Source organism: Fukomys damarensis, unplaced genomic scaffold (genome assembly GCF_012274545.1).
Source record: "Fukomys damarensis isolate Sample0158 unplaced genomic scaffold, DMR_v1.0_HiC HiC_scaffold_9, whole genome shotgun sequence".
NCBI classification, from domain to species: Eukaryota; Metazoa; Chordata; class Mammalia; order Rodentia; family Bathyergidae; genus Fukomys; species Fukomys damarensis.
Genome location: NW_022900921.1, coordinates 5,336,752 through 5,344,991, shown reverse-complemented (window position 1 = coordinate 5,344,991; position 8,240 = coordinate 5,336,752).

Genomic DNA, 8,240 nt, shown 5'->3' with positions numbered 1-8,240 from the left:
GCGCTGGGGTCCCGGGAAGGCGCGGTGTGAAGGCTGGGCCCGGGGCGGGACTGCTGCGAGCTCTTCCTTCTCCGTCCTCGTCCTGGTCTCCTAGCCGGGGAGGGAGGGCAGGACGGGACCCTGACAGCCGCCGGGCCGTGGCGCCAGCTGGCGTGGGGACCGACTGAGCTTCCCGCACAGCAGTACTGCGCGTCTGCCACGGGAGAAACTCACAATCTACGCAGTGTTCAAGATTTTCCGACAAGGCAGAGATTTGTTTTGACAGCGAACACTCCGACGTCGTTAGCGGAAAGAACCACATCAGTCAGGGGTTTAGGGTATTTGGTATATTGGACGAAGCGAGGTGAAGAAATCCAACCTACTCTTGTCCGTTTGCACGTTCTTAGGTCAAGCACTATGTTGCCAGCGTCTTCCGTGGAAGAAATCCATGTTCGGTGCTAGAGTCCTGGTTGAGAATAAGTTGCATTGAAGTAGATGAAAGAGGAAAAAGACATTATTGATTATAAACTGTGTGAGAGGTATTATCTATGCACACAACAGTCCACCAAGGAAACAGTACTGTACCGTCATATTTACAGTTTCCAATATAGCAGTATTGTGTACTGTCGTGCCTTTCCGAAGATCTGTTTGTCACCAACATAGTTTGAACTTTAAAAAGTTTTGTGTTTTTTGTTTTTTTGGTACCAGGGATCGAACTTTGGATCTAGCGTTTGCAAGGCAGGCAGCAGAACCCCTGAGCCAAATCTGAACTTTAAAAGTTTTGAGCTAGTTAGCCAGGTATGGTGGGCACGTGCCTGTAATCCCAGCGCTCAGGAGGCTAAAGCAGGAGCATCTCAGTAAATTCCAAGCCAGCCTGGGCTCTCTAATGAGTTTAAGGCCAGGCTGAATTACATAGGGAGACTCTCTCAAAAAACCAAAACAAACAAACTAAGCAAGCAAGCAAAGATTTCAGGCACTGTGCGCATGTACTCTCACCTACTGCGGAGGCCAAGGTAGGAGATCACTTGAATTCAGAAGTTCCTGTCCATGGGCTGGGGATGTGGCTCAATGGCACCACACCTTGCTTCGCAAGTCCAAGGTCCTGAATTGATCCCCAGTACCACCAAAAAAAAAAAAAAAAGAAAAGAAAAAAGGCCGAGGACAGCCTGGGTGACATACCAAGGCCTACCTCTCCCTCCAGAAAATAAATAAATAAAATTTAATATCAATCACTGGCACTTTCTGTGTCTGTAGAAAAGGATTTTCCTCATTTTAGGGATGTAAGAGAAGCACTGTACAGTAACTAGGAAGGCGAGCAGTGGAAGGTATATTTTAATCTTCCCCGGCCTGGCACTGTTGTGCTGGAGTAGAAATTCAAGCAAGACTTGTCATAAAAGAACAGTGTATCAGACATCACTGCCTCATCATTCCAGGCTTACAAACCGGAATTCTTTAGCAATGATTCATCGTTTCTCCAGTGAATGAAACTCACTTAAATGATTTCTCTACAAAATGATGGCTAAGCAAATAATGTTTAGATAAGTGTTAAAAAGTTTCTCCTTTATATAGTTTTTAGAACTTCAGTTAGTGTTTTGAGGATTCATTGTGTCATCAAGTGCGTTTAATTTTCTTTGTGTGTGTGTGTGTGTGTGTGTGTGTATAAAAATAATCTCTTCAATTAGAAACTATGCATTTTTTTTCTTTTTATTGAGTTTATTGGTACAATCTAGGTATACCATACAGTTACATTCATCATAAGTGTGTTTAATTTTCTTAGTTCAGTATTGGCAAGTTGTAATCAATCTACAACCAACCTCTTAATATTGTTGAGTTTTATTCCCTCTTCCCCAAGAAACTGAAACTAGGGTTTGTTTGTTTGTTTGTTTGTTTTGAGACAGGGTCTAACTAAGTAGTTCAAGCTATTTATATTTTTCGTGGTTGGGGGGGTTGGGTGGGTGGGTGTTGAGACAAGGTCTCACTCTATAATTCAGGTTGGCCTTGTACTCACTGTGTAACCCAGGCTAGCCTTGAACTCATGGCGATCCTCCTGTCTCAGCCTCCTGAGTGCTGGGATTGCAGGCCTGTGCCACCACGCCTGGTTTATTTTGTCATGGTTTTTAACCTTTCAGTTATTCTTCTCTAAAGGAAACTTGAGCGTGTATTTTGGTAGACTATGAGATATATTGATATATACCCAGTCCCAAAATATTTGAGGTGCTTCCCCCCACAGTAAGATATTTACACTGCATTTCAAAACTAAAGGCTGTCAAAAGAAAAATCAAGCAATATCAGGGGAGAAAATTTGGAAAGTAGCACTGTCTTGGAACATTTAACATACAAAACACGGTCAGTTTTTAGTACTATTTGAATTTACAAAGGGATTCCTAAGTTAGCTTACAGATAGTTTACTTGCAAGCCGGGCATAGTTGTGCACTCCTATAAATCAACACTGAGGAGGAGGCTGAAGCAGGAGGATTGTACTGAGTTTAAAGCCAGCCTGGGCTACAGAGTGAGACCTTGTCTCAAAAAGATAGCTTTTTTTTTTTTTTTAATGCCATACTAGGAATTGAACCCAGAGCCTCACACAAGTTAGTTAAGTGCTCTATCACTGAGCTGTATACAGCACTGCCCCACCCCACCTAAATGATACTGGAGATTGAACCCAGGGCATGGATCTAACTCCCTAGCCCTTTTTATTTTGAAACAGGATCTTACTGAGGCACTAAACTGTAAATTGCCCAGTCTGGGGCCTGGGATTTAGCTCAGTGGTTCTGCTGCCTACCTTGCTAGCTCAAGAATCCGAGTTGGATTCCCTGTACCAAAAAAAATGAATAAATACATTGCCCAGGCTGGGTTTAACCTGCAGACCTCCTGTGTCAGCCTCACAGAATGTTAGGATTACAAGCATGTGTAATTATGCCCAGACAATATACGGATCTTACAGAATTTTTTTTTTCTTACAGAATTTTTATGTTTTAATCATAAACCTGACACAATTGGGTAGAAAATTGAAGTTAATTTTTTTGTTTTGTTTTCTTTCTTTGTTTTGAGACAGAATTTCTCCATGTAATCCAGGATGGCCTTGAACTTGCTGTGTAACACAGGCTGGCCTCAAATTTGAAGTGATCTTTCCTACCTCAGCCTGCTAAGTGCTAGGATTTCAGGCATGCACTACCACATCTGTCCTGAAGTTCATTTCTTGTAGTAAAAGTTCTATTTCATTCTATAACTAAGGCTGGCCTCAAATTTAAAATTCCCTGGCCTCGGGTTCCTGATTGCTGGGATTACTGGCATTCCTAACCACACCTGGCCCCAAAGATGCATGTATTTGTTTTCTTGTGTTCTTTGTTTTTTTTTTAATGTTTTGGTTTTGTTTGAAATAGGATCTCCCTACATAGCCCAGGCTGGCGTTGAAGTCATGGCCATCCTCCTGCCTCAGCCTTCTGAGTGCTGGAATTACAGGCATCTGCCACCATGCCTGGCTTCAAGAAGGTGCATTTTAATTCCAAATATTTTAGCTGGGCACAGTGGCAAATGCCTACAATTCTACCTACTCAGGAGACTGAGGTAGGAAAGGATCACAAGTTAAGGCTAGCTTCGGAAATTTAGGTAGACCTACCTCAAAATGAAAAAGAAAAAAAAAATTTGCTGTGCATTTCACTATGGCTCTACTATGATTTGCATCCCAAAGTTATTGATGAACTGGTTCTAACATCATACTTTCATGTTATATTTGCCTCTTTAGAATACAGTCCTACATCTCTTGTCCTACAACTATATTTTGTATATGTGTAGTACTGAGGGTGAAACCCAGGGCCTTTGCATTAAGCTGCATCCCCACCCTTTTTTCACTTTTTATTTTGGGTCAGGTCTTACCAAGTACATTGCCCAAGCTGGGTTCAAACTTGGGATCATCCTGCCTTAGCCTCCCAGAGTGCTGCGATTACAGGCATGCAATACTATGTCAGGCTTCCCAGAACGACTATCTGGGGTGTTTGTATTTTGTTGTCTCATGTGATTTTTAAATCTTATTTTATTTTGCCAAACTGGGGCTTGAACCCAGGGCCTCATGCATGCTAAGCAAGTGCTATACCACTGAGACACACCCCTAGCCTTTTCACTTTTTATGCTGAGACCAGGTCTCACTGAAGTGCCCAGGCCAGAACTAGGATCCTGTGCCTAAACTTCCTGACCAGCTGGAACTGTAGGCATGGGGCACTGCACCCAGCTTCTTTTATCATTATTTTTTTCAGTAGTGGCTTTATTGAGCTATCGTTGGCATAATACAAACCCCTTTAAAATGTTCACTGTTTTATTATAGTCAGCGTTGTGCAACCATCACCACTGTCGCATTCCCGAAAGTTTCCACCACCCCAAAAAGGCAGCCAGTGTCCCTTAGCGTTTGCTGCCCACCTTCCCCTCCCCCAGGCTGACGGCCACTGAGCTACTTTAACTATCTGCCTGCTCTGGACATTTCTTCGGCCAGAGTTCTGCAAGTGCGTGTAAGTTTAATAGGACACGGTTTTCAGAAGTCACGTAATCTGAGAAGTTCTATTCCATTACATCCTTTGCACCCGATTTCATGTTACTTGAGTAGATCAGTTTTTAATCTGCCTGGGCCTTTTCCTGTTCGATGTTCATGCAATAAATAAATCTGCTGACGTGTATGTATTTCCCTGTTGTTGACCTTTGCTCTTCACATGTCTTAATAATGTGTCGGTGATGTTGTATAACCTGTTCTCAGGGCTCAGGTGTCAACTTCTAGCTAAGTTAAGTTTTATACTTTGGTTTTATTTTCCCATTAAAAAAAAATAACGACAGAAATAGTTAATTTTGTTCCTAACAATTCCTAGCTTTTAAAATTTCTTTAAAATAACTTTATAGAAATACAAATACCTTACAAAAAGAAATACAAATATCTCACTTTGGAGAGTAGCTTATCTGTTTTATTTCTCTTATGACAAATCCTATAAGAGGGAACGAGTACCATTCTTATGCAAAAGTACCTTTGTTCCTTAAGGCCTTCCCTGTTGTAAGCACAGCCCTGGAGGACTTTGCCTCTGCTCAGCCTGCTTGCTGCAGCAGTGCCCTCGTCCTTGCGGTGACGCCAGTGCCAGCCTGTCCCTGTGGCAGCATGCCCTGTAGCCTGCCTCCTTACGTCCTTCACCTCTGCTTCTCTTTATCTGTCCAGGCCAGAGCCAGACTTTGGAGCTTGTCACACCCAGACCTGAACTTCTCTTCAATTCTCGAACCCAGTATCTCCATTGTGCTCATACAGTTCTGGCATGTCTCACCTTTCTCCACATCTACACTTGTGTCTGGTCTCACACATGCGCGCGTGCGTGCACACACACACACACACACACACACACACCATACACACACTGCTTAGCTTTATACTCCATCCCCCAGGCCTGGGCTTCTGATCGTAGCGCTCCTCCCTCTCACTCCCGCGCCCCTTGTCCTTGCATCACTGTCTGGAGTCTCCAACCCCCAGCCATTCCGTCCTCTCTCCAGCTCAGCATTGCTGATGGTGGTGGGGAATCAAGAGTGTGAAATCAGTGCTGATTGGCACGACTGTGAAGGTTTGCTTTTTGTTTTGTTTTGTTTTTTGAGACCGGGTCTCACTATGTCGTTGAGACTGACCTGGAACTCACTGTGTAGCCCAGGATGGTCTCGAACTCACAGCGATCCTCCTGCTTCAGCCTCTGGAGTGCTGGGATTACAGGCGTGTGCCACCATGCCCAGCTGAAGCTTTGCTTTTTAATCCCAACCAACCTCTCTTTAGCACTTCTCTTTGTTGTTGTTGTTGTTTGCAGTGCTGGATTTTGATCTAAGAGCCTCAAGTATGCTGGGCAGCTGCTATACTATTCAGTTACACCTCCACCCATGTAGCAGTCGTTTAACTTGTTCCGTGCCCTACCCTAGTTTTGCTTCTCACAATTTCTGTACATGCTCTGCCCTTTTGGAGTCAGTCCTGCTTCTTCCTCAGATTTCCTGGCCCTCTCTTCTACCTCCTCCTCCCCTTTTTGGCACTAGGGAGTGGAAGCAGGAAGCACTGAGTTTCATGCGCAGACCTTTTTTTCTGTGTGGTAGGTTCTTACTCAGTTGCTGAGGCTGGCCTTGAACTTACTGTCCTCCTCCCTCAACCTGCATACTGGGATAGAGCCAGAAATCACACGATAAAACTAAGTGTATGATGGGGGTGCATTCTAGGTTGCAGACACCTGTTCCTGACTATAATGGTCACAGGGGTTCGATAAATGTCTGATTTTTTGTTGCTTTGTCCCACGAAAGCGAATGATTCAGTATATTTACATTTGTATTTGTATTTATATCTGGAGGTGGGTCTCCCTAGGTCTGCCAGGCTGGTCTCACACTTGTGAGCTCAGGTGACCCTCCCGCCTCTGCTTCCCCGATAGCTGGGCCCACGGTGAAGCTATGTTTTATTGTTCGGGTTCCTGCCTCACTAATCAGCACCCACTGATGTTTACCTCCTCACCCAGTCACAGTTCCCCACCAACACCAGCTGCTCTACCCGTTCAGCTTCGCACCTCTCAACACCGTGGCCTTCACAGCTCAGCAAACTCCTGTGGTCTTCAGACTGGGGCTGAGTAAGCATCCTCCCAGGAGCCCTACCTTAGCTGTGTCTCACTGCCTCCTCCAAAAACATGGAGTAGGACTGTGGGAGCTATACAGTGCAGGCCTCGCTACTCTTTTTGGTACCAGGATTGAACTCAGGACCTTGAGCTTGTGAGGCAGGTGGTGGAACCACTGAGCTAAATCTCCAGCCCTCCTACCTTCTCTTTTTTATTTTATTTTTTTATTTTGGTTTTTGAGACAGAGTCTCACTATGTAGTTGAGACTGACCTGGAACTCACTATGTAGCCCATGATGGTCTCAAACTCACAGTGATCCTCCTGCCTCAGCCTCCCGAGTGCTGGGATTATAGGCGTGCGCCACCACGCCTGGCCCTTCTGTTTTTTAATATAGATTATAAAAGTTCATCTGAGGACCTGAGTTTGATCCCCTGTACCAGGGAAAGAAAAAAAAAAGTTCATCTCTAAGCATACCGTACGTTTTCCTGTTGTATTATATAATTTTTTTTTGGTACTAGGAATCGAACTCAGAACCTTGCACTTGTGAGGCAGGTGCAGTGCCACTGAGCTAAATCCTCAGCCCACATTGTATACGTTTTTGGGGGGTGGGGTATTGGGGATTGAACTCAGGTCTTTGCACTTGTGAGGCAGACAGTGGAACCACTGAGCTAAATCCCTGGCCCCTTACCTTTTAAAAAATTAATATGGAGCTTACGATTTACAGTATGGGCAGTTTTGTGTTTGTATAAATCTTGAAACCCTATAGGGTAAATAATACCATCCCAGACAGTATACGATCTAGTTTTAATGATTTTCAATTAAATCACATTATGGTGCTACCAGTCTAGACTTATAATCTTTTTGAGGGAAAGAACCATGTTGATCATCATTCTTTGTAGTCTCTATGGATCTAGCTCAGGACTTTGGACGTAATATAAACTCATAAAAGGTGTTGACTTGAATGAAATCAGTCAACATATGCTACTGCTTGATTCTCTGCACCAACGGTTATTATGCTTCTTTTTGGAAAACTATACAAACTTATGCCACGAGTGGTGGCACACGCCTGTGATCTCAGCACTCGGGGTTGAGGCAGGAGGATCACAGCAAGTTAGAGGCCAGCCTGGGCTACATAGTGAGTTCAAGGCCTGCCTTGTCCTATCTCAAAAGCAAGACCCTGCCTTTAAAAATAACCCTCTAAGAAAACTAAACCACACACACACAACACGTACATGTATTTTTCTGACTATGATCGTCAGTGTTGTGTTTCAGATTTTGATGCTGGGGTTGGATCCCAGGGCCCTGCATATACTGTTAAGCTGCACTCCCAGTCCCGTACACAGTTCAGTTTCAGGTGACCTGGAATGATAAAGGAAGAGGAGGTGTAACTGGGCTGCTGTTTTCTTAGTGTTGGGGGTCCAGTGCAGTGACTGACAACAGTCTACCTCTGAGCATATCCCCAACCCAAAGAGGTATAACTTTTTTTTTTTTTTGGTTTGTTTTGTTAGACAAGGTCTCACTATGTAGGACAGGCTGGTCTCGACTCGCCAGAACTGGTTGTGATCCTACTGCCTCAGCCTCCCAAGTGCTGGGATTATAGGTGTGTGCCACCATGCCCAGTTTAAGAGGTGTATTTTTTTTTTTTTTTTTTTTTTTTTTTTT